Source organism: Crocuta crocuta, unplaced genomic scaffold, assembly GCF_008692635.1.
Source record: "Crocuta crocuta isolate KB4526 unplaced genomic scaffold, BGI_CrCroc_1.0 scaffold26, whole genome shotgun sequence".
NCBI lineage: Eukaryota > Metazoa > Chordata > Mammalia > Carnivora > Hyaenidae > Crocuta > Crocuta crocuta.
In genome coordinates, this window is record NW_027532249.1 from 2,568,288 (window position 1) to 2,594,664 (window position 26,377).

A 26,377-nucleotide genomic window follows, 5' to 3' on the forward strand; every position below is an offset into this window, starting at 1 on the left:
CATTTGGTGTCTTATATGGTGCTTGACAGGTCGGTACAACTATTGGAATAGAGGAAAGTGATTTTAGTTTATTTTTTACTCTAAAAGAAGATTTTGACTAGTTCTTTTTATCATATTGGAAATGTGTTTTTATCTATCTTAATCAGGCTGACAGAGTGCTTAGAGAAATAATAAAATACTTTAAAATGTATTTCTCCATGAGCAAGAGAGAATAGCTAGCTCATCACCAGGCTCACTGTGGTGGCATTTCCTATACCATTTTTTATTTGATTCAAGGATTTATTTCTCTCTCCACTTAAACTTCCATCGAAAATCAGCACCATTGCTGTTAATCCCAGTAAATCCTTGTAGTTTTTTCTGAAGGTTATTGCATGAGGTTGGCTTGAGATAGGTGGATCTCACGGGCCAACTTAAAACAGAGAGTGGAAAATCGTGTCATTCCTCCATTTTGTGTGAAGTCTTTTCCCGAAGTATTTTTCTTGATCTTTCGTGTTATGACAAACACCAATTATAAGCAAAGGGGTGAAAATAACAAATTGAAAGTCATTATCCAGCTTCAGTTGGATTTTATCATACTTCTTTTGTCTGTGTGGTTTTTTTTTTTTTTTGTCTATTAAAAAAAAACGCCTTAGACACCATGTCATTTTGCCCCTACATAAGTTGAGGATACATCTCTGGGGGAAAAAAGTGGGTGTTTTCTTCCAGAATCATAATACCATCATACCAAATGCAAATAACAATAAGTTCATAGCAGGAAGCCTGGGTGACTCTGTTGGTTAAGCATTGGACTCTTGACTTCTGGTTCAGGTCATGATTTTGGGGTTCATGAGTTGTAGCCCCAAATCGGGCTCTAGACTGACAGCGCAGGGACTGCTTAGGATTCTCTGTCTCCTCTCTCTCTCTGCTTCTCCCCGGCTTGTTCTCTCTCTCTCTCTCTCTTCCAAAAATAAATAAACTTTAAAAAACAAAACAAAACAATAAGCCCTTGGCATCAATGCTTTCATTTCCTGACCATCTCAAAAATGCTATCTTAAAGATACTGGTTTGAGTCAGTGTGCTATTGAAGCCCACACATCCCCGTTTGTTGTTACATCGCAGATAACAATCCTCTCCCAATTTCATTTTGTTTTTCTTCATGACATTGACTTATGAAGAAACCAGGTCATCTGTATGGGAGAATGTCTCACATTCTGGATTTATCTGTTTGTGGGATTGTCTTTCTATTCAGTCCCCCTGTTTCATGTAAATTCAGTATATTCCCTTTCACTCACTGGGAACAACTTCACATTGGCTTTTTGTCCTTTTGACACAGGACCACTGGTCTATTATAGTTTCTGTGTTTCTAGTACAGTTATATGTACAAGCCCATCCAGTATTCTGGACTCAGAGTCAGCCATACCTCCAAGGAGCCCTACTCTTTTTGTGGAGAGTGGTAATTTGAAATCACAGTCTAAATAGTTGGGATGCCCATCATTTCTGGACCATCATTGTTTCCGGGCTGTTTCTTCAATACATGTTAGAGCTAGAAATACATTTTTTAAATTTAAAAAAATATCCTAAATTTATACATTTTTTGCAAATCAAATGTAGCCTTACAGAACTTTTAACTTCTCTGGTACTATATCTGTATTTATTTTATTTTTCACTGAACATCTTGGTTCTTAACAAAATTTATTTCATTTTAATGTGCATATATATAATATATAAAAATATAAAATATTACATATAATATGNTGCATCACCTTGGGGTGCCTGGGTAGTTTAGTCAGTTAGGTGTCTGACTCTTGATTTTGGCTCGGGTCATGATCTGAGAGTCATGAGATCGAACTCTGCCTCAGGCTCTGTGTTGGGCATGGAGTCTGCTTAAAATTCTCTCTCTCTCCTCTCCCTCTGCATCTTCCCACACCCTGTTCACACTCATGCTCTCTCTCTCCCTCTCTCAAAAAACAAAAATATAAAATAAATAAATAAATAAAATAAAGTTTTCTTTGGCTTAATTCTATATTACATGAAGGATGTACAATTAAACAATGAAAAGTAAAGTTGCATAAGGTTTTTTTTCTATGTGATTATATTCTAATTTTTATATGTAACTTGGCTCATTTGTTTCAGAACCTTTTTAATTTGAATGGATTTTTAAAATTTCATTTTTTGAATACATAGCATTTATATAACTCCAAGTACCAATTATATGTTTTTATACATATAAAGTGTTTTCAGAGAAATGTCACATGCATCCCCTTCCCCTGTGCCCCACGCCTTCCTCTTACAATTACCGTGTTTATTAGCTTTTGGTTAAATGCTTTGGTGTGTTTATTTTCACATGTGCGAGCGAGTACTCGTGTATCTCTGCATTCTTACCCTATTCTTGCATGAAGAGTGGCATATTATATACATTATTCTACACTTTGAGAGTATATTGTGGAGATCGTTCCCCATCAGTGTCTATAGGTATTCTTTACTCCATTAACCTGCACTCCTTTGTGTGGGTAAGCCAACACAAGGGATGAGATTGGTCACATTAGGGATCTTATCCAGTATCAAGCTTTACTAATAATTTTAGGGATTCAAATGACCAAGGGACACTGGTAATGTAAGGAGAAGTCTAGGATAGCCCATGTGGCTCCTCGGGTCCTTTGTCATACCAGATCTATCCTTTTTGGCCCAAAGTGATTGTTGAGGTTTCTAATGAAATGTATAAGTCCCTCACATAGGAGGAAGCATTTGATTTTGCAACATGTCTAGTTTTATGCATAAGAAATTTGAAGGGCTCATGTGACCATCTCCAGAGAGTCATAACTCATCAGTCTATGGATTGAAGATTTGTTTATTGTAACATCTTAAATCAGGGCTTTCCTGCTTGAAGCATTCCATTGGTGAGGACTCTCTTCCTAGCAAAAGAAAAAATAATTAATTAATTAATTAATCTATTTGCCAGGAGCCTGAACCAGGTCACTTACCTTCTTCCCTCAACCTCAGTATCTCCTTGGCAGTCAGGGGAAAACAGATCACAAGTCACTTCTTTTCCAGTACCCTATGGATGGACAATCAAGCCATTTCCAGTCTCTTGCTCTTCCAAAAGAACTCTGTAATGAATAACCCTGTGCACACTTATGCTTTTGCCAGATATCTTAGGGATTAGATTCCCAAGGACAATCAAAGAGTAAATTTATATGGAGTTTTGCTAATTTTGCCAAGTTTCACTCTCTAGAGTTTTGACGGCTGCTCTCCCACTAGCAGTGCCTGAGAGTAATTATTTCCCCAGTGCCTCATCAACAGCATATACAGTCAGACTTGAGATTTTTGCCAGTCTGATAGGTGAAAAATGGTATCTCAGTGCCCATTTAATTTGCATTTATCCTGCGTCATTTTTCTGTTAAGTAAAGAACAGGTTAAGATCTTTGCTGTCAACTAAGTGAAGCACTTTGAGCAAGAGCTTCTTCTCAGATGGTTAAGGATTCATTGACCAAGGTTTCAATGAACAGGATTTGGCAGCTGAGGCATTTTCCGTGTGTTTCCGTCATACAAGTTTGTATGACTTTAACCTTTCCCCCTTACTTGAATAATGATCGAAGGAAACAGCTACCTGTACTCAGCACTATGTTAAACAATGTCTAGCCCATATGGCAACCTCACAGATGAGAGATTGGTAAATGGTTACTATAAAGGACACATAGTAAACATTTCAGATTTTACAGGCCATACAATTTCTGTTACAACTTCTCAATTTTTCCTTTATAGCAGAAAGCAGTCATAGACAATTAGTATGGCTATATTCCAATAATATTTGATTTACAAAAACAGGCAACTGGCCATTATTTATTGACACTACCCCCTCCCCCCACTATAGACTGTGGTTGCCATCTCACAGGTAAAGAAACTCAAAGAAATCAAGAATCTACCCATATACTCATGGCCATTGACTTGCATTAGTACTCACCTATATTCATTTCCAGGTTTGCCTGGTTCCCAAGATGAAGATTTTTATACCACAACACCCTAAATTCTTCATTATGGGTCTCTTTTGTTTAGTGTTGTTTTATTTTTCATGTCCCTAATAGCTCTCGGGATATAGTCTCCAGTCACAGTCTTACTGGATCTTCTTATTTGAAAAAAGCTAGTCAGTATAAAGTTCATTTTTCAATGCCTCCCTAAAATTGTTATACTTGCAAATATATGTACAAATAAAAACATTGTTAAGGAATATATCAAGTGCTATACTTTATTTTTTGACCCGTAATCTCAGCTGGGTGATCATCCTGATCTTTAGATGTTACTTTAAAATGCCATCTTGAAGGAGTGCCTGGGTGGCTCAGTCGGTTGAGCATCCGGCTTCAGTTCAGGTCATGATCTCACGGTTTGTGGGTTCAAGCCCCACTTTGGACTCTGTGCTGACAGCTCAGAGCCTGGAGCCTGTCTTCAGATTCTGGGTCTCCCTGTCTCTCTCTCTCAAAATAAATAAATGAATAAATAAGTTAATACATTAAAAATAAAAGTAAAATAAAATAAAATGCCATCTGTGTTTTCCTATGTTATCCTATGTTTTCTCATTTATGCACAGGGGATATTCTCTGCCTTGCATCAAGCATTTTAAAATATAGAACAAGTATTGATCTTTGGGGTTATTGTGCATTTACAGTTGCAGACTGTTGACCAGTGCTATTAAATGTGGCTATGCTTTTTTCTTCTCGAGTTTAACCTCTTCTTTCTCTTAAAGGGAATTCCAATTATATCTTAAATGAAGCGATCTTGTTCTTTAGAGCAATTGTATAGAGATATTGATCCTTTTGTCGCCATGTCCTTTGAAGTTTGACAATCAATCTGTTTACTAGCAGATTATTTTAAAGTGGCCACATCTAAAGAAAAGTGACTAAGTCAGCTAAAGCTTCAAAGTTTACTCCAAGAATAAGAAAGCAAAGATGCCCTTTGTTGTACATTTTGTAACTGAAAGGAAGACCTAGGGATGTGCCATGTCTGCTCTCCTTATAGGAACACTTGCTGTGAGATGGTTTTCATCCATTTCCTTTGTGGAATCTGTGTGAATATATACATTATCTCAGAATAAGTACACATGGTCACAGTTTATGGGGCTGAATTCATGACAGTGTGTATATTCACCCTGCAGACAGCCACATTGCCCCTCTGTGGAGGATATCAAGAGTTTGTTTTAGGATTTCATCATAGGAATGTGCTGTAACATATGAAGGTTCGTATATCTTGGATCTGATCTTCATTACCGCCTCCCCAGCCCTGCTACTACAATGTTGATATTTGCATAACAAAAGCAGACATAGGAATTTTTGTTGTTGTTACAAAGAAAAAAATTTGTGCCTAACAGTTTAGTTTCAATCTGAAAGCTCACCTTCCTATGCAGATTGTCTAAATTAATGATTGTAAATGTTTCCAAATCACAGTCATTCATTAATCTCTTTTCCAGTAATGCACATGGGCATGGCTTTGTAAATTCACTGATACCATGCATGTTCTAAACAAGTGTATCAGCCAGGAAATAGCCCACATTTTCAGGGGCTTCATCCAACAAATGTATCTCATTCAGGTAAAATCTAATGAGGAGGCCAGATTAAGAGGCAGCTTGCCTTCTATGTGGCATGCCATTCCTTGGCTTCAATCTTGTGACACTTCTGTCTCAACATGACTCTTCTTCTGAGTTTGCTTAAGCATGGAAGGAGAACTTGAAGGAATACACACTGACCCTTAAATGTTTCCACCTGGAAGTGGCATTTGTCACTGCGACTCACAGTTTTGGTCACCTTGCTAATAATTTAGGGGGAAGATGAGGTGTCACTCTGCTGTGACAGAGGTAGAAAAGTTGGAAGGCACTCGTAACATCTATCACAATAAGTTCTGAGCAAGTTCTGAAATGGCTTTCTCTTTCCAAAGCTGCACTTTTCATCTGAGAAAAAAAAATATTCTAGCAAGTAAATAGGCTCCTGCAGAGTAACTTGCCAAAAGAAATAAAAGTTCCTACTTTCTGGGAAATCTTATTGCTGCCTACTTTAAAATAACAATCTTATACTTTTTTTTTTTTACCTAAAAAGTGGAGAGCCTATTCTTAATGAATCTGTGTAATCAGCACAGTACCTCAAATTAGATCATTAGTAACAATATGGCATGGGACTTTATTTGATGCTCTACTTAGATTGTGGAATGAAGTATCTTTCCTCTTCAAAGAATATTTTAAAATATAAATCACCCTGAAAAGAGCCTGCTATGATGAAACACAAATATTCCAAGGATTTTTTTTTTTTTTTTGCCAATGTAGACATAATTCAAAAAACATGGCTTTGTCTTCGGGGAGGGTTCGGCAGCCTTCCACAGCCTAGTCTGCTGTCAGGCTCCTTCCTCGCATCTACCCTGTGAAGACCTTCCACTCACCATTCTAATTTTAAATATTACTGCTTTTGCGATATCTTTCCTGATGGCTTCCTCCCCGGGCCTCGCCTCTTCCATCACACCTCGTGCATTCTTCTGCTACGCTGTATTAGTAGCATGCCATATTGGATGAAATGTACACATATATGATCAGCCACCTCATATTGTGTGAAATACACTTTGTATTGAAACTTATTTCCTGTGTTTCTTGTCCTTTGGATCTTGAAGTCTGTGAGTGTGTGAAGGATGGAAGTGTCTTGATACCCAGGGCACTCTTGCTGTGCGCTAGCTCACGGGACGTGTGTTGAGTACACAACTGAGTCCTTCGTGGGGAGGAGCCCAGGGGTTGGTTGGAAAGGGACTGTATAAGAGTGTGCTTTTTAGGAGGCATGAGAGCAGGGTCCCACTTCTCCTTTTCCCTGCACTGTGGCAGCATGTAGGAGGATCCGGAAGCCTGCAGCAGGAGCCAGTCATCGCTGAGAGCAATAGGGAGGAGGATGTGGCTTTATTCCGTGTGTCAGTGGGAGCTATTACTTAATTCGCTGACCTTCTTATTCACATAGAGTGTCCTGAGTCTCTCTTCTCAAAGTACCGAGTCTAATGTTCTGAGTTTGGCACCGGCTGCTTCCCATCATAGGATCTCTATGATAGGATTAAGAGTTTCACCAAGACAGGAGCCTTGTCGGTCTTGTTAACCAAGACACCTTGCACCTAACGCACTTAGTGAAATGGTTGGATAAAGGAAGATAGGAGTGAGGACCTGATTCTGTGGCAACAAAGCCAGGGTCTTTGTACCGTGTTTCATTGGCTTTCCCCCATTCCTGCCTATGGTGCCTTTCAGGACACTCGCAGTTGTTTGTGCCCAACCCCCACTTTATCCCAGAGCCTTCCCCTTACCCCACTGACCACCATCCTCAGGGTCCTGTTCTGTCTTCCCATTCTCTGCTGCTCTTCTTTTAGAACAAAGCCACCAGGTAAGTTCATAATCTTAAATGTACTTATCAGTGACTTAGACTAGACCTATCCTTCTGAGGGAAAGATCTATGTCTCACTATCTTATAACCTCTAGTGCCGGCCCAGGCTTTGGCAAATTAAAGGCATTTAATAAGTGTTTGATAAATGGCCTTTCAAATAAATATTAGTATGGCATTTCTCTGTTGGCCCAGCCCCATGGAATCTGCTCTTCCTGATAAATTGTAGTTTCTATTGGTTTTGGAGAATAAACAGATTCCTTGAGAAATTTAAGGCCAATTTTCAAATTCTTTTTAATCCTCCCACTTTATGTGTAACTCACTAGCTGTGCTTTTGAAATTAATGCTGATTCTGCAGGTAATGCTATATAAAATGTGGGAAATAATGGAAAGGTACACTCCAATGATGGATTTATGATGTGCATTTCTATATGAAAACTTGCATCCAAGAAATGTGATGGTTAAGGGAAACCAATTTTGACGGAAACAAAGATATCAATGTCTAGAGTCACTGTTTATTTTCCTGAAATTTTTAAGGTCATAAGTCTGTGGGATAAAATGGATGATTTTGAATACCTATTCATTTAGATCAAGACAAGTATTTCCTTATATTGCCTTTCAAAGACGCCTACAGAAAGGAAAACACATTAAGTTCAAATCACAACATTGCTATGATCTTGTGGTCTATGGAGTAAATCAAGGGAAATCATAGCTGGGCTTTAGCAATGTGTTGTCACACTCACAGCATTTAAGTCAATGGTATTTTTGCACATAGATGTAGGTACACAATAGATGTTTCTAAATTAAATGATTTACCCTGTTGTTGGGTTGGTTTTCTGAAAGATGAGCTACTAAATTCTTGAATTCCTTCAGACCCCATGTAAATATTCCTGGAAGCTTTAGCAAGCTGTTTTGAAATTATGATATAAAACCTTTGTCAAAGTAATTTCTTAATATTTTTTATTTATTTTGAGAGAGAGAGAAACAGCATGAGTGAGGGAGTGGCAGAGAGAGGGAGAGAATCCCAAGTGAGCTCTGCATAGTCAGCACAAAGCCCTACTCAGAGCTCGATCTCATGAACCACGAGATCCTGACCAGAGCCAAAATCAAGAAGTTGGACACTTAACCAACTGAAGCTACCCAGGCACCCCTGTCAAAGTCATTTATACACAGGAAATGACTAGACAAAAAAAGGTGTGTTTGTATTTTGGTATTTAAAATTAAGCCCAACTTACATGTTTATTCATTTATTTGAACAAGTTGAACATTTTCAAACCTCTAATTTGGGCCCACCTCTGGGCTAGATTTGGATTTTCAGAAGAACATGACAGGGTAAGGGAGTTAGATTTTTTAAAGACCTATCGAGCGGTGGCCTCTCTGAGAGCACTCTGTGTATCTGATTTATTGAATTCTTAGAACATTCAGGAGTTGGATTCTGCTGACTTATGCTAGGCCACCTAACAACCTCATACCCAGAGACTCACAAGACCAGGGGTTTGTGCCTTGTTCATGTTAGGTATTGGCTTCAGAGGCTGTGGACCAACTGCGGCTCTTCTCCAAAAGCCTTTTTCGTTCTGGGATCCAGGCTGACACAGAGCCTTCATTTGGCACATGCCCTTCCTGTGGCTGGGCAAAGTGCTATGGGCAAGGCAAGCAATGGCTCTTTCAGCGTTTGCTCAAACAGGAGATGAGCCACTTCTGCTTACGTTTAGTCGCTCTGGCAGGTCACGTGGCCAAGTGACTGTCTGTGGACAGAGCAGCACACTCCTCCTGCAGAGATGCGCTATAAGTCCCACGGGAATGACCAGGAGTGAGTACTACTGTTTCAGGAAAGGAGAGTGTCTAGTTGAAAGAAGTAATATGATCTACCAAAGTAGGCATCTAATAAATGAGCAAAGCAAAATCATAGTGATTAAGTAATTTACTCAAGAACACACAGCTAGTGAGCGTCAAAGACAAGATATGAACTCGCGTTTATGTGACTCTACCTTCCGTTCTTTCACAGTCCACCATCCCAGCATTTATGATGCTTCATGTTGACAAGCATTGGCTGAACACACATTATTGTTCCAGTGCTGAGGGCTGGAGGTGAGGGGATGGAAGGACATGATCTTGGCCTTCTAGAGGACACCAATATGTAAACATACAACATCATGCAGTGCTTATGTGCTACTGTATAGTGCAGTAGCATTTTCATCTGAAAATGTTTTTGAGTGGCTACCAGGTACCAGGTACGATAATAATGATACAAGTAGTGCAGAGTGTAGAAGAGAAAATGGGGCAATGTGCGTGCTTGTGGGGGTACGACCAGAGGCCTGGCCACCTAGCTGGGAGGCAGGGAGGAGTGGTTTGTTTGTGAAACTTCACTTCAGGGGCTGCCCAAGCAGGGTTTGCAAGCATGATTTTTTTGGAAACCAACCGTTAGATGTTAGAGATGGAACACAAGGGACACAAATGAAAACGGAAATGAAATTGACAGAATTGGGAGCCACTGAAGAGTGTGAAACCCGAGGAAGATACTGTTAGATGTACTTCTAGAAGGGTCACGTGGGCAGTGCTACGGACCAGAGGATGGCTTAGATGAGCAAGATCAGTCGGAAAACACTGCAGTATTTCAGGGAAGCGATTAGTCCCATCTGAACTGAGGCAGGGACAACTGAATATGATAGAGAGGATGTATGCCAAATGTGTTTTCAGCTGTAAAATGGGAAGTTACAACTCAGTGGGTAATTGGATGTGATGTGTGAGAGAAGAATTCTGAAATGAGCCACCTTCAGTTGGCTGATTTCATCTTTGGCTGCTCTCTCTCCATCTAGTGCCTGCAACACTCTTCTTCTCTGCCCCAGGGCCTTTCTCTAGCCTGTAGGAAATTTGCTCTGTCCACATGCAGGACAGCCTGGAAAGGCCTGCAAGGAAAGGCCCAGAAGCATCGGTGAGCAGCAGAAGTAAGTGGGTATAGAGATATAGGTGCTGCAGCTGCCATGGACAATCCGAAGGGCATCCCATGGAGTGTGCAAAATAAACTAAAAAAAAACCCCAAAACCTTAGATTCCAATTTTATCTTTCTCGTTGATTTATTTTATGAGTACAAAATAGCGCAATTATTATTTGTAATGTTATTATTTTAATCAACAATTAGGAACCTTTAGAAATCCTTGGTTTATAATTTGGGGGGATATGGGTAGTGTCATGGCATAGATTGCTAGAGAATCTGCTGAAAACAATAGACTCACTTTCCAGAAAAATTCACACACCGACATAAATAGAACATTTTACATGCTGAAGTTTCAGGGGATTCAAAGCACCTCAGAAGCACAACATAGGAAATGAACCTCAGTTAAAAAGCCCTGTTTTATTTATTTAAAAAAATTTTTTTTGTTTACTTATTTTTTCAGACAGAGAGAGACAGAGCATGAGCAGGGGAGGGACAGAGAGAGAGGGAGACACAGAACCTGAAACAGGCTCCAGGCCCTGAGCTATCAGCACAGAACCCGATGCAGGGCTTGAACTCACGAAGCACAAGATCATGACCTGAGCCGAAGTCAGACACTTAACCTACTGAGCCACCCAGGTGCCCCAAAAAGCCCTGTTTTAGATGAAGACAGCATTGTTATTTCTTTCTCAAACTATAAAATCTGCAAATGTTTATTCTCCTCCCTCAATTACCTAGAGGTACATGGCCAGTAGGAGTTAAATTGAGGTCCTAGAATCATACTTGAGACTCCAGAGATCCCAGAGGAAAGGTCCCCCTTCTTTTGCATATGGTTACATTCGGACACAGAGAAATTAAGCAGAAGAGCTAAAATATGATTTTTAAACTCAAGATTGGTCAAAATCCAGATCCGTGTTTACATTTAATAAAACTCAAGTGAAATGGAATTTTATTACTAATGACTTTGTTTTGCCACCATTTAGTAAGGCTCATTATATCATTATTCAACTAACTAATAATATTCAGCCAAGTGCTATAGACATTACTGTGTGTACATCATCTCCACACAGTCTCCTGCAATGTCTGTTAGCACCATGCCAGCTTATGCATATAGAAACCAAGCTGCAGAGTACCTCCCTGTGGTGGCTACATGGCTTGGAAGTAGTAGACAATGGATTTAATCTCTGAACACCACCACTATTCAACCCACTTTCTTGCTTTAGGTCAAAGTGACAGTTGTCACAATTAACTCTATTGACCTGTACTCTTAATACCCCCCGCTGGGTTGGTCCACATATGTGTGGGTGTGCATGTGTGTGCACATGTGCAAGCATGTATTAAGAAAAGTAATGATTTACTTGCTTCAGACCATCTACAGCCGATACACAGTCCAGAATTCTCATCACACTGTTAGAAGGGCTAAATCGAGAGCTCTGGGGCTCAAAGAAGGGCCCTTATGATGAAACATTCACAGCAGTTATATTGATATACTGCTTATATAGAATAAAACAAACAGCTAGGCTCCTTTTGCCTGGCAACAATGAGGCAAGCTTGGTAAAAGAGCCAGAGAATCAGATAGATTGATTCTCCCTGCATCTCGCCATCAATCCCCGACATTTGCTGAGGTTTTGTTAAAGTCACAGAATATCAGTTCTCTCAGATGAGGGTAGAATGCATATATCAAATAGTCTTTGTCACTAACAGACTTCATTTTGTTTAATAAATATTTTCTAACTTTCTCTTTATCCTTTCCTCTCATCAATTTATCGTTAAAGAACCAAGCACAGTACTAAGTAAAAATATTGTTTTCAGGGAGACTGGGTGGCTCAGTCAGTTAAGTGTCCAACTCTTGATCTCTGCTCAGGTCATGATTCCAAGATCATGAGGTTCAGCCCCACATTGGAGTCTACTCAGAGTCTGCTTGGGATTCCCTGTCTCCCTCTCGCTCTGCCCATTCCCCACTTATACACTCTCCCTCTCTCTCTCTCTCTCTCTCTCCCTCTCTCTCTCTCTCTCCCCCTCCCTCTCTCTCAAAATAAACAAACAAAACAAGGAATATTATTTTCTATAACCATGTAACCAGGGAACTCAGATTCATTTCCAGTGGCTGACGGAAGCACTCAGTTTAAGAGATTTTAGGCAAAAATGAGTGATGTGGGCTGGCAGGAGAGATATCTGCCCTGGGTGTGGAAGGGGAGTAAAAGCACACCTACCTCTGTTTCCCATTCCCAAGGAGAATGTGGACTATGCCAAGGTTACCATCCTCACACCCCCAGCCTGGCTTAGCCAGATGTCACCATTTGGGATCAATATGTATACATCAAACATTTGCACAGATGTGGTGACTAGCAGTCCCCTTAGGCACTGTTAGAGAAAACCGCTGTGTTCTAAGACCAACTGAATACTTTTATCTTAGGCTAAATAAAGTCCTGGCTGCCAAAGCATACCTGTAAGATGACGGAATTCACTCTTAGCTTTTCTTTAAACTCGCTGTTGTGAGATAGCCACATTTTGGCATAACATAGTAGATAGAGGTCCCATTCACTCTTGTTATAAGCACTTACTCAGTGCTGCCTTACTCCATTTGAGCTACTGTCACAGGGTACTGCAGACTGGGTGGCTTAAGAAACAAACTTTTATTTCTCATGGTTCCGGGGACTGGGAAGACCAAAATCAAGACACTGGCAGATTCAGTATCTGCTAGAAGAATTGCTTCCTGGTTCATAGACAGCCATTTTTTCACTGTGTCCTCACATAGCACAAAGAGAGCAAGAGAACTCTCTGGGGACTCTTTTTTCTAGATTATTGATCCCATTCATGGGAGGCTCTGTACTCATGACCTCATCACCTCCCAAAGACACCCCTTTTAATGTCATCACATTGTGGGTTAGGATCTCATCATTTGAATTTTGAGAGGACACAGACACTCAGTGGACAAAATTCATCATATGAATTTTGAGAGGACACTCATAACAAGTGCCTGCAACTCCCACACAATTAGAAGGAAAGCTAGACGATCTTAACATGTGAGGCTTTTACATCTCTATATAACATATAATCAGTTGCATCAAACATTTCTTGTGCAAGTGATCAAATTTGCTGCTTCCTTTGATCTGCCAAAATATCTTCTGTATACTTGAAACAAATTAAAAGCTACAGACTAATATATGTACATAGGTGAGTGTGTATGTGTGTGAATCACAAAAGTAGGTGATTTAAATTTCTTAGGTTGTTGAAAGCTCTGCCATAGGAATTTGGCACACAACTTAGAAAATGACTTTTTAAATTCAAGTATAGTGACATCATTCAATAAGTATTTGGTGAACAGATCTATTTTTCTTCTAGGAAAAAAGAAAGATGTAATCCTTCACCAAAATTTCTCTTTATTTTAAAATATGGCTGGAAAAAAAGATTTTCTGATTTGTAATCCCCATCTTCACTAAATCAGGTCATTATGACTAATATACACAGTCTGAGTTAATGAGTAATAAAGATCAGGTCCTATGGACAATGATGCATTCTTGAACTAAAAACCTAAATTCTCAGGTGGTTACGCTGGCACCTTGTTCCATACAAAATTAGAGGTACCAGCAGGAATGTTTTAGATTTCATTAGTGACAGGAACAAATGAACTGTATAATATATCACTTAAAGATTTCAAGTCTTGGTGTAGACAGCTTGATGAATAATAGACAGGAAATTCATGCTGTTTGATATGTAGGTGAAATTTGGATGTTGAGTCTATAAAGTGGAATGTTTTGGAGAATTATGCTAATAGTCTGATACAGGCATGGGGTTCAGATTTCTTATTTGCTCTGTGTCTTACTTACAAGTCTGAAATTAGCTCTTTCATAACTCAAACTACTCTGAAATATCTTTTCCAGTTAAACACCTTAGCTAGGGGACCAAGCCGTTATTGCATGTGGAAAGTTGCAGTTTGTGTTAAACATATCTCATAGGAAATGTTGGAGTGTTCCATCAGACCCTTAGAAACACATCATCCTGGATGAATAAAGTAGAAACAGTTCCTTCTGACTCTTCTTTTTCCTGATCTATCTTTACACATGCCCATAGGCCCGTAAATGTGTCTGCACACAAGATACGTGAAGTAGCACACACTGACAGTATTGCATCATTTCTATAGCATGGTCATTTCATTTCCATAGTGACGTGCAAATGAAGAGTCAAAAATGTCAAGTAACTTCTTTACACACGAGCAAGTGGCAGTTACGTCTCTGACCATGAAGCCTCCACTTCTTCATTTTGCTAACCTCTCAGATGTGAATCCAGGTGGAATCCATGAGATGGAATCCAGTTGCCAGAGTGGTGATGGTGTAAATATCATTGGTTGTGTTCTTTGCCTCCCCGCTCCACCTTTCTTGGCGTCAGTTTATTACACCCTTCCTCTTGCCCCACTCCTGCACTGCACTGATTTATACATATTTGAGAAACACTTCCCGACCTCTAAAAAGGCTCTGAAGTTCATTCCCTCCTTGTCATATACTCCCTATCCTCATTACTTAGGTTTAGGCCCACCTTACTCCTCCTTGGGAATGTGAAATGACCTTCAGTCTTATCTTACTGCCCTGTTCCAATTTTTCCATATTCGCTTCCTTCGAGACAGGAAAACTAAGTTGTTTTTACTAAAACAGATATAATGAAATCATTCGTTTCCCCACTGAATTAATTTCTGCCCTCAACCTTCAATTTCTACATTTTCCCAAATCGGGTACCTGCCCACATTTCCAGTCAAATTGTCTCTCACTACTTCCTTCTACACACATGCTCAGTTTTTCTGAAGATTGGAGTCAGAATCCACCCCACACTTTCTAGACTCTATTTCTATCTGGAACACCTTTTGCTTCATGCCTTGTTATCAAAATCTTGCCATCTTGGAGACATTTCCCTTATGTCACCTCACCTCTTCCTGACACCTCCCTGTCCTGATTTTCCATGTTACATAGTTTCTCTTCATAAAACTTTTACCTTTCAGATAGCAAGCTTGCCAAACAACCATTTTCATGGCTGAGTGCTCAGCAGGATACCAATGCAAAGCAGATACAAAGTAACATTTGTTGCACTGAATCTCAGAGACAATTGGTAAGCTAGAACTTTATCTAAAAAATATTCCATCTGCATAATTAACAAGGATTTGCAGCGTTTGCATCTGTCCATGTGCATACCATTTTATAGCAGGGAAAGCTTTAAAGACAGAATATTAGGGGTGCCTGGGTGGCTCAATCAGTTGAGCATCTGACCTCGGCTCAGGTAATGATCTCATGGTTCATGAGTTTGAACCCTGCATTGGGGTCTGTGCTGACAGCTCAGTACCTGGAACCTGCTTCAGATTCAGTGTCTCCCTCTCTCTCTGCCCCACCCCCACTTGCTCATGCGCGCACTCTCTCTCTCTCAAAAATAAATAAACATTTTTTTAAATAATAAGTAAATAAATAAAGACAAATTTTATGAAGATGCATTGTATTCTCTTCTGGTGGAAAAGGAAGAGTACTTTAGAAATCCTAAGTCATTGTATTATGAAAAGAGTTGCTGCCCTTATTTCAGAAGAAAGATCATATAAAATAATTACAATTTGTTGGCAACTCAGATTGTATTTTCCTTTGACTCTAAGAGTACAGTCTCAAAAGTCAACCACATGCATTGAAATGTATGTTTTAAGTCATTGGCAATAGGGGAAATTATGAATATTTGTGCATATCAATGGTCGTGGCTATAAGAGGGAGCAGTGCTATTTGGTATTTTTAGTTTTTCACATGATGGTCTTTGGACTTGGGAATCAATACTGCATCATTCTATTGCGGTAATGAACTAGGAGTGGCTCACCTTATCCTGAGAGGTTGAGCGATTTTTTTTTCTGCTGAAATTGTGTTGAAGGCCATTACCTGAGAAGGAAATAGTTCTGGACCTTCACCCCCACAACTCTTAATGGTACAGTCTGTGGTGAGGGGAAAACAGACACACAAAACCTGCTCTTCGAACATGAGATGGAAACAGGCAATGACAAACTCCCACAGAAAGCAGTTAACCAATAGCGTGTATTTCTGCCCTCATCTCGTAAGCTGTGAATAATAAAAACACTGAGAGCATATTATTCACAAAGCAAATGGAAAATGATGAACAATGAACAAGTCAGTAGCACAGGGAAATATAACATTAAATGAGAGAAGTCAGGGTGCCTGGATGGCTCAGTCGGTTAAGCATCCGACTTTGGCTCAGGTCATGATCTCACGGTCTGTGAGTTCGAGCCCCAGGTCGAGCTCTGTGCTGACAGCCCAGAGCCTGGAGCCTGCTTTGGATTCTGTGTCTCCCTCTCTCTCTGCCCCTCCCCCACTTGTGCTCTGTTTTTCTCTGTCCCTCAAAAATAAATAAATGTTTAAAAATTAAATGAGAGAAGTCAGAGAAGCCACAGAGATAGCTTCCTATGGCTTCTACCAGATGCTGTTCATTGACCTGCTTCTCATAAACAGAGAGAAAATTGTTTTCACTTGGTCATCATGGGAACTATTTGGGTTTGAAATCTTCTCTGCACTCTGCTCTGACTAGTGAAATATATTTATGTAGAAATCCACACAGATGATTGAATTCCATACCGGAATGAATGCAATTTCAGGGAATGTGCATGTTTTATATTAGAACACTAATGGATGTAGACCATTGTCTGGAGGATTAGGACGCCCTTGTCCCTAGAAATCCCAAACCAAATGGTCAGGTTTTGCCCTCAATTATTGGGTAGTCACCAGTACTTTCCAGGAAACAGGTGCTTATTAACTTCTTGAAGGAAAATGAGGGTGAGGTATGAATGTTGTTCTGCTTGGCTCATTCATTTTTACTAGGATACATCCGCTGAGTGGCCTTGTGGTTAGAGTTGGTCTCCATCTCCCCCACCTCAGGAATACTTGTATGGTTTACAAATTATCCACACAGGTGCTCTGAGTTACCTTTAGGGAAGAAAAATAACAAGCCAAAACAAGCAAACAAACAAATAGAAAACAAAGACCCATGCCATCTGTTGCAGAGAGGCATCAGGTAGAGATAAAACCCATGGGTCAAAGAGAGTGTACTCATTCAAGTGGATAAGCTTGTTTGTTTCCTGCTGTGTCTGAGTTAGGCACCCCATGGTCACAAGTCCCTCTCAGGCCCTGACACTGCATATTATCTGACCATCAGCACCATCTCCCAAGCCCGGTGTTCTGTTGGTGGCTCTGGTGTGGGGGCCAAGTAGCTTCCCAAGGTCATTGACTTTCTCTATGAAGCAAGCCAGGAGTAGCCCAGTGCTGGTGGCTAGGAAGCATCTGAAGGACAAAAGTTCTCCTTGGACAAATGACAGTCCATGAAGACTTCAGGGAGAGGAAGAACCAAGTAGAAGCATAAGCCAAATGCTTTTCTCTATCAAATATTTCTTCTCAGGGCACCTGGGTGGCTCAGTCAGTTAAGCGTCTGACTTTGGCTCAGGTCACGATCTTGCTGTTGGTGGGTTTGAGCCCCACGTTGAGCTCTGTGCTGATAGCTCAGAGCCTGGAACCTGCTTCAGTTTCTGTGTCTCCCTCTCTCTCTACCCATCCTGGCTCTCTCTCTTTCTCTCTCCCTCCCTCTCTTTCTCTCTCTCTCTCTCTGTCTCTCTCTAAAATGAATAAACATTAAAAAAAGAATTTCTTCTCAATAAGGAAGGGGAGGGACAGTGAAATCTGTAGACACATAACATTAAAACATATGTTAACCAGGAGGATACTCTAGGTCCACATCACGGTGGCTAAGCATTCAAAAATATTTAACTGAAGTGTTTGTTGAATTGCATGGTAAAATGGAACTTCATTACAGCCTCAAACAATGAGCTGTTATTGGGCAACCAGTCCCACCAAATATTTCAACTATAAAAATGATGATTTCTTATACAGTGCGATAAAGGTGTTAAATAAGTAAGTACTTCACACCCAGCCTTGAGGCAGGCATGAAGAGGGTAGGAAAGAACCATAAGAAATGGGCTCATCCTGAACTGTTCACTCATTCTCAAATAGACGCCCCAACGTTGACCATTGGGCAATACCAACATGGCAGCTTTTGCGTTAATATCAAGGAATCCGACTGGGGACACCATGCATCTGGACTCAAAGGGAGAGACCTAATGTGAAAAGCTGGTCACATCTTGGTGAACCAAGGGGGTTAGTTAGTATTTGCATGGGGTGAAGAAAGCATCTGTGACAGGAACAAGAATGAGGTGGAAATGACCTGTGTGAGCACTGCTTAGAAATCTGGCTTGGCTACGGCAGAAGACTCATATCCTGAAAACAGGAAAGGAGCACACAGTGTTCATATTTGTAGGTATACAAATGGCCACAGGTCACTTGAGGAGTGTTTTATTTCTTTGTAAGAATACCGAATCTCTGTTTAGGAGAAAGTCTCTCAGTAACCTAGCCACAATCCCTTAAATCGGGGACTTGGTAATAGGTCGTGGACTGTTGGAATACAGTTTCCCAGAATTTCAAGCAAACGGATGCACAAAAGAAACCATTTCCTCTGCATCCAGCAGAGTTCGTTTTATCCTTGGCGTAAATTTTTCTATTAGGGAATTCCCCTGAGAGAAGTAGCCTATGAGCAGCTTCTGTGGAAATACCATAGTGAACTACTGGAGGACCTTTGGGACCACCTTTCTTGTTGAATGTTGAGATGTCACAGGACAATGACTAGCATTTAGTACATTTTCTTTGTCATTCAGTTAACAGATTTACAAATGCAGTTTGTTTTAAAAATGTCATTTGTACCGAGTGCTTGCTAAGTTCAGTTGCAGTGTTTCTCCCTTTTCTTTGTCTCAGATGCTGGTTTTTCTTCTTTAGTCCTCGTAGGTCATTCTAGGTTGCCTTTGTCATTCCCTACTGGATTACTCCAGCTTGCTCTCAAGCTCTCGTGTGCTCTCCCTCTCTCTCTCTCTCTCTCTCAATCTCTCAATCTCTCTCTCCCTCCCTTTTCTTCTCTCTCTCATTCAGTTTACTGGGATGTAATTTACATTCAGTGAAATTCACCTTCCTTTCGGTGTATAGTTCTGAGTTTCACAGATACATCATGTACCTACCACCACATTCTAGGTATAGAATATCTCCATCATCCCAGAAAAGTCTCCTTCTGCCCCTTTGTAGTCAGCCCTCTTTCTGCTCAATCGCTGATCTGATTTTTGTGTCTGTGGTTTTATCTTTTCCACATTGGCCTATGAATGGGCTCAGAGAGCACGTGGCCTGCCTGGCTTCTTTCACTTAGCATAATGCTTTTTAGGTTCATCCACAGAGTTGAAAGTATCTGTACTTCAGTCTCTTTTAATGCTAATTGCATTCCATTGTATAGATCATTGCATAGATCAGAAGTATCTATTGACCAGTTGTTGGATGTTTGGGTTGTTTTTAGTTTTTGGTGATTATGAATAAAGCTGTTAACAACATTTGCATCTAGGTCTTGGTGTGAATATATATTTTTGCTTCTCTTATTCTGGGAGTCTCGAAATTGTCTATTTTGCCTTCAGTATGTCTGACAGTTAATGAATTCTGCATTACTCAAAATGCTTACTGAACAAACTTTTGAAAACTAAATCACATTTTAACTGCTTGGGGAAGTATATTTAGAGATACTCTTTGGCAATTCTATTTGCAGTAGACCAGCATGCTCTAATCTTTGCTTTATAAATTTATGATTTCATTTTTTTTTTGAATTTACTTATGGGTACATTTTTTTGACAGTTAAAAATTCAGGGTTTTTTTTTTAATTCATGTGATTACTATTTTATTCCTGGAACAATTTTGATTTGTTTTACGGCTTAGTACTTCTAATTTGCTTTAATTTGCTAGAGTTCCTGCAATCTCAAATTCAAAAATGCTCTGAGAACTTAACGTTTGAGTCTAATTTGTTGACTGTAAGACCTAACCTGACCTGAATGCACCTGGTAGCCAAGGCGAGACCACTGCATTTAGCTTGGCTTGCCCCAGAGGTGTGTGCTTGGATCAGGCCACTACCCTAGTCCTGGCTGCCAGTATTAAATTATAGAGTAAGAGGTGCCTCTCCGAAGTCTGGAAGAGTATGAATTTTGAAATACATTTGGCTCCAAGAGATTTGGAGAGGGATTTGTGTTATTTTCATCTGTTCATTCTCTACCTATGTATCATCATTATCTGTGCAGCTCCCTATACAAGTGTTCCACCTGTTTGACAGAATATGCTAGAGAATTCTTTTCAAACTTTTTCTACTGTGACCATGCTAGTACCCTTATGTCATGATCCAACTCAATGAAAATATATGAAGTCTCAAAAAACAATGGCTACTCTTACCACGTGCGATGCGCTCCTATATTATTGTTCCCTTTTATTCTCTCGCATCATGAAAAAGAAAATCCTGGTTGATGGCCACTCAGTATATTTGCTAATAAGTGAATTAGTCACGACCTACAGTGGAAAACAAAACGAAACAAAATACCGAGCTGGGGAGTAAGGCCCAGCATGATATACAGAAAGCTCTAAGCAAATTAGCGGAAGTCAATTCCTGTTTCAGCTGCTTGCTGTGAGTGAGACATTACCGCAGTGACAAATGCTTGTACTTCATGGCATTTGCAGAGTGTCACATTGACGAATGAGAGCTACTCTGCCTCAAAAACATGTGTGGATTAGCTTCATAATCCTCACCCTTGACATCAAGCACATGGAGACACCGAGGCTGCGGATCCACCAATAACCTGGATGAATCACTGACCTCCAGACAGAGTAGATTTTACCTGGTCCCCGTTTTGCAGTGGTTCATGAGAGCTTCTCAAGCCCGTTGGAGTATTATAGCAGGAGTGTTCCACTCAGGGCTTGTGGGGCACCAGAGCTGGTCTGTGATATGACAAAGAATTTATTCCAGGAACTAGACTGTAGAAATTGTGGGCGGACCTAGGGAAGTGAAGTTGTGACGGGAGAGATGGAGGTGAACCAGTGCATCTGAGGAGTGGACACATGCAGGACCAGAAGTGGGACCTGGAGCAAAGCTTCTGGAAAGGTCTGTGGGAAGCTCTGTCTGTGCAGCCACAGCCTGTGCTGGGTCTGGTCTGCTTGACCTGTGGGGCCAGCTCGTAGCCACAGGTGTGGCATAGAGGAGAGCCAGGACAATGGGATCCCACCTGACCCTGACCCTTCTCCGTTCGTCTGTCACCACATCCAGCTCTGAAAAGCCCTCGGACAGAGTGGTTCTCTTTCTCTTGTACCCTCCACCTCACACACAGGTGTCTCCTGGGACATTTCTGATTGAACACTCTGAAGAGTCAGGATTCTAGAAACATCCCTACCTTAACCAAGTTGAGGCAGCACAACCCAGCAACTAGGAGGTTCCTCTAAACTGCACATTGTTATTTTAACTACGTTTAACTGGGGTTTTCAGAAAATAAATGCTCATCATTAATGTCTCCAGTCTGCAGAGACATTAGCGTCACATTTGGTTATTTGGAGAGGCCAAGCATTTGTTCCAAAGCCTAAAAACAATTCATTATCAGAACAAAAAGATTTCTCAGTCTGACCTCACCAAACTACTCTATTAAATGGGCTGCAGCTTAGATTAATTTGCTGCTGTTTTCCTCAAACATTGCTCAGTGGTACTTTATTCAGTAGGCAAGTCTCAGACTGGCGGGTGGGGGAAACTGAAAGAACATGGGAGGAATTTGGAACCCAGGTCATTGCCAGTGACAGAAGTACCTGTGCGCATATGGGCTGACTCAGTCATGTTCACATCTCTATAATTCCATATTCTATATTATATTCTATAATTCTCCCATTGTCTTTTCTTAAATCTGCCTGGTATCAGTAATTGGCGAGGTCCTTTCCCATCTTTCCTGGCCTCCCCGCCTTTCCTTCCTCCCCTTCACAATCAAGCATTTAAATGTTGGTGCCACAGAGTGTGCCCTTGGGTGTAAAGGGCCACCTTGAAGTGCTGGCTGCTGGAGCAGGCTGGTGTGTGGGCAAGCCAGGGTCTGGGGGGCAGGTTGCATGGAAGTGCTGGAGGGAGTGACCCCAGTATATGAAAGTGACCCTGTTCTAGGGGTTACAGAAGCGGCAGGTGGATGAGGCAGCTGGTGTGGTTTGGAAGTTAGTTCCATTAAACAACAATAGCAAAATAATTGAGCATATAACTAAGTATATGCTTAAAGCACAATGGGAGCCAGATTTCTCACTCTCTAAGCAAAGACATAAATAGGGAAGGGGCGCCTGGGTGGCTCAGTCAGTGAAGCATCTAACTGTAGCTCAGGTCATGATCTCACAGTTTGTGTGTTCGAGCCCCATGTCGGGCTGTGTGCTGACAGCTCAGAGCCTGGAGCCTGCTTCGGATTCTGTATCTCCCTCCCTGTCTGCCCCTCCCCTGTTCATGCTCTGTCTCTCATTCTCTCTCAAAAATAAGTAAACATTAAAAAAAATTACAAAAAAATTAAACAGGGGAAGGCAGAGACTAGAAATAATCCCGAGGTGTTAAATTGAAAGGGAAAGTATCAGAATGGATTCACGTCTTTTAAAAATATATATGCACAGAAAGATGTAGAAATCATTATTAATGTACATTTTTGTGTGTTTCCTACCCTGACGAGTGGGATGGTGCAGAAACTGGCCAAGGACACAGACCTCTGAGAACCCAGTTCTGAATACCACATTCCACTAAGAGAAAACAGGGCTCTTTGGGGACCAGAGTAGAAAGGGTAGAAGAAGAGGAAATAGGGGATTTATCCTGAAACCTCATTAGGTCAGAAGGTTGGAAAATGCTTCATGGATAATAAAGACACCACACGGGCCAGCTTCCAGGGACTCTCCAGCTCGGAAGCAGTCTGAGCATCAAAATAAATAATGGTAGTTTCAAAATACAATGTGGTGCTCTTGGGTCCACTCTGATGTCAGTTGGCTGAGTAACTAATTCACTGGGGATAAGGAGGAGGGCTTGCTTGGAGCAGAATGCCAATTAACAAGTACAGGTACAGCTAACCAGCCTGAGTAGCCATCTTATTGGTAGTTGATCCTGGCAGAGGCGTGGATGATGCCTGAGGTTGGGAGATGGAGGTTGGACAAGGAATGGACAAAATTTTGGTAATTTTGGAATATCTGCCCACAAAATACAAGTCGAGTACAAAGGGGAAAACGGCAGCAGTGACCCAACCAAATGATTCAGGTGGGGTGTGTGGTGGAATCATGGGCCCCCACCTGGTGCACAGAGACCAGGATAGCATCATTTCTGTGGTATTTTCACAAGAAGCATGAACTGGACTGAGGGACATCCTATATCATGAAGACTGTACTCATCTACTGTCAAGATCATGAAAAACTAAGACTGACATACTGAGAAGTTGTCCCAGATGGAAGGAAACTGAGGAGACATGACAGCTACATAACCTACATGTGCCCCGGGGAGGGTCCTGGCCCCGGGGGAGGGGGGGGCGCGAGGCATTGTCAGCACATTTGGTGGAATAAGAAGGGGGTGTGTCAGTGGATGGTGGTGTATTGGTGTTGATGTCTGAATGGGAAGAATGCATGGTGGTAACCCAGGAGAGAGTCCTCATTTGGGTGAAGGATTCAGTGGTGCAGGGAGACAGGGCAACACAGAGGGAGATACCTGGTTCTGATTCGTCCCACACAAATGCACAAAACACGTCAGCCCATCTTCCTGTACTTAGACTAAGCTTCTGGTTTGCTTGATTGAACACATTTGCAGTGTGTGTGTGTGCGGGCATGTGAGCAGTATGGTCATTATCAATCCCATGGACTCTCTGCGCTGTTTGCCTGTTCTGTCTTATTTAGGGTTCTGTTTAGACCCTGGATTTATTCTCCTTTGGATGCCTTGGACTTGACATCTAGTTTTCCCCATTTCCAAACTCACATCCTTGAATTGTAACAAACTGGTTCTTTTTCATCCAAGCCCTTTGCTCTGACCGCTCCCAAGTACAGCTTCTGCTGCTCACTCCAAATTTGCCTGGCGGTGGGGGTGGGTAGGGGCACAGCGAACATCTCAGGTTATTGTCACAGCCATGTGTGAGATGTATTATTCTTCTCTTATAATTTAGGAAACAGAGAAATTAAATAACTTGCCCATGTGTACATATAAAATCAAGTAGCGTATAAATATTGACCGATACCTCTTCAAATGCCTTGGCATTGGCGTCTGAATGTCCAAATGACATTCAAGGTCACTCCAGGCCTGGACCCTGCTACCTTTCAAGACTTTCTCCCACCATTCACTCTCATCTTTTAGATCACAACAAAATGAATTTTCTTGTAATTCCCTAGATACACCACACTCGTTGAGACATCTTTCAAAACCCATCTCAGACTTGTTCAACTGAGGGAACGGTCCCTATTGCCTCCTTGACAAATAGAGTTCATTGTTCCCTCTATTTTTCTGACACTTATACGCATGCATAATGTTGCCTGCACCCATCTGCAGGAATTTATTTGCCTCATATCAGCCTTTCTTCCTTGCTACAGCCATGTCTTTCTCTGCACTGTCTGCCTAAGACCTGGCAAAATGCCCGTGAGCTGATACATACTCCTACATATTTGCTGAATTAAATTAACAGGAATGGGGTTCAAGTCAAGGTCTTTAAGTCCAAAGTTCATGGTGCTCTCTTTATTCCATGTTAGCTTTCAGGAGTAACACACAAAGCCTTTTGCTTTTTTCAGATCCAGTGTTTATGAAGAGGATAAATGTGCTATTTGGTTGTAGCCACACATTGCATGTCTTTCTAACCAAATTAATTTTAGTTCATTTTCCCCAAGCTATTCAACACAGTAATTCAAGCAAGAGGGAACATCTGATATGGAGCGTTATGTTTACTGCCAGTGTGGTTTAAGGATGGAGACTTCTGATTGTTTTTTATATTATCCTTGTAACCCCGCCTCCACCAGAAACTGGTGGCTCACCAGCTGGAGAGTGTGACCAATACTTTGTTTTTAACTTGGAAGGGAAGCCACTTCAGGATATGCTCCAGGTGGTGCAGTTCTGTTTTTATGAATGTTATGATGGAGTTTTCTCCTTTGTTATGAATAAATGATGTGGAGACTCCAAACAGTGATCTATAGGAATTCGTGTTGGTGGTGATAGACAGAATATCCTTTGTGGGCTCAGAGAAAGTAAGTAAGAAAAAGACAAATCCAAGAGGCAGGCATATGCAGTTCCCCAGCAAGAAATGGAAGAAGTTCTTGGTCACTGTATTTTTATCATTATTTTTGACAAACGATAAGAAAAGATTTCTGAGGGGGTTTCACCAGGACCTTGCCTTGGTGGTAGCCTTTTTGTGGCCACAAAAATCAATAAATGGGAAGCACATGAGGAGCTCTCAAATGCCTGGATAAGTGGACAGGAAGTGAGGCCAGTGGATAAATGTATGATCAGTTACACAAATGTTTCTATCAACACATTTGAAAAAGCACACACATCAGCTTTGATCGGGACAAGTGGATGAGGGTGAAACTTCACACTGATAGAAACTGCATCAACGAAGGTCAAGAAGTTAGAAGAAATATGTCCTTGTCATAGGATGGTGAGGTCCCTAGAAGGTCACAAGTTTAGGAGGCACCAGAAATAAGATTAAAGATAGGGAAACTTGGGGGCACCTGGGTGGCTCAGTCGGTTAAGCGTCTGACTTAGGCTCAGGTCATGATCTCAGGGTTTGTGGGTTTGAGCCCCGCATCGAGCTCTGTGCTGACAGCTAGCTCAGACCCTGGAGCCTGCTTCAGATTCTGTGTCTCTCTCTCTCTGACCCTCCCCTGCTCATGCTGTCTCTCTCTCTCAGTAATAAACAAAACATTAAATAAAAAGATGGGGAAACTTGAACATCATGGAGAGGATTTTGGATTTGATGCCAAGTTCTAGGGTATTTTTTAGAATCTTGTCCAAGAGAGCCATACGGCAAAAGGAGTGGATTTTATTGTTACTGTTTTGGGGTTTTGTTTTATTTTGTGTTTTGTTGTAGTGTTTTTGTTTTTATTTGAATTCCAGTTAGTTAACATACACTGTAATATTAGCTTCGGGCATAGAGTTTAGTGTTTCAACACCAGGTGTGCATCACGGCTAGTGCCCTCCT

At 41.0% G+C, this 26,377-nt stretch overlaps 1 protein-coding gene across 1 annotated transcript in view; it reads left to right on the plus strand.

The window, feature by feature from the left end:
• PIEZO2 (piezo type mechanosensitive ion channel component 2) overlaps positions 1 to 26,377 on the plus strand; it is a 446,101-nt gene that overhangs the window by 210,590 nt on the left and 209,134 nt on the right. The gene's annotated exons all lie outside the window — the stretch shown is intronic.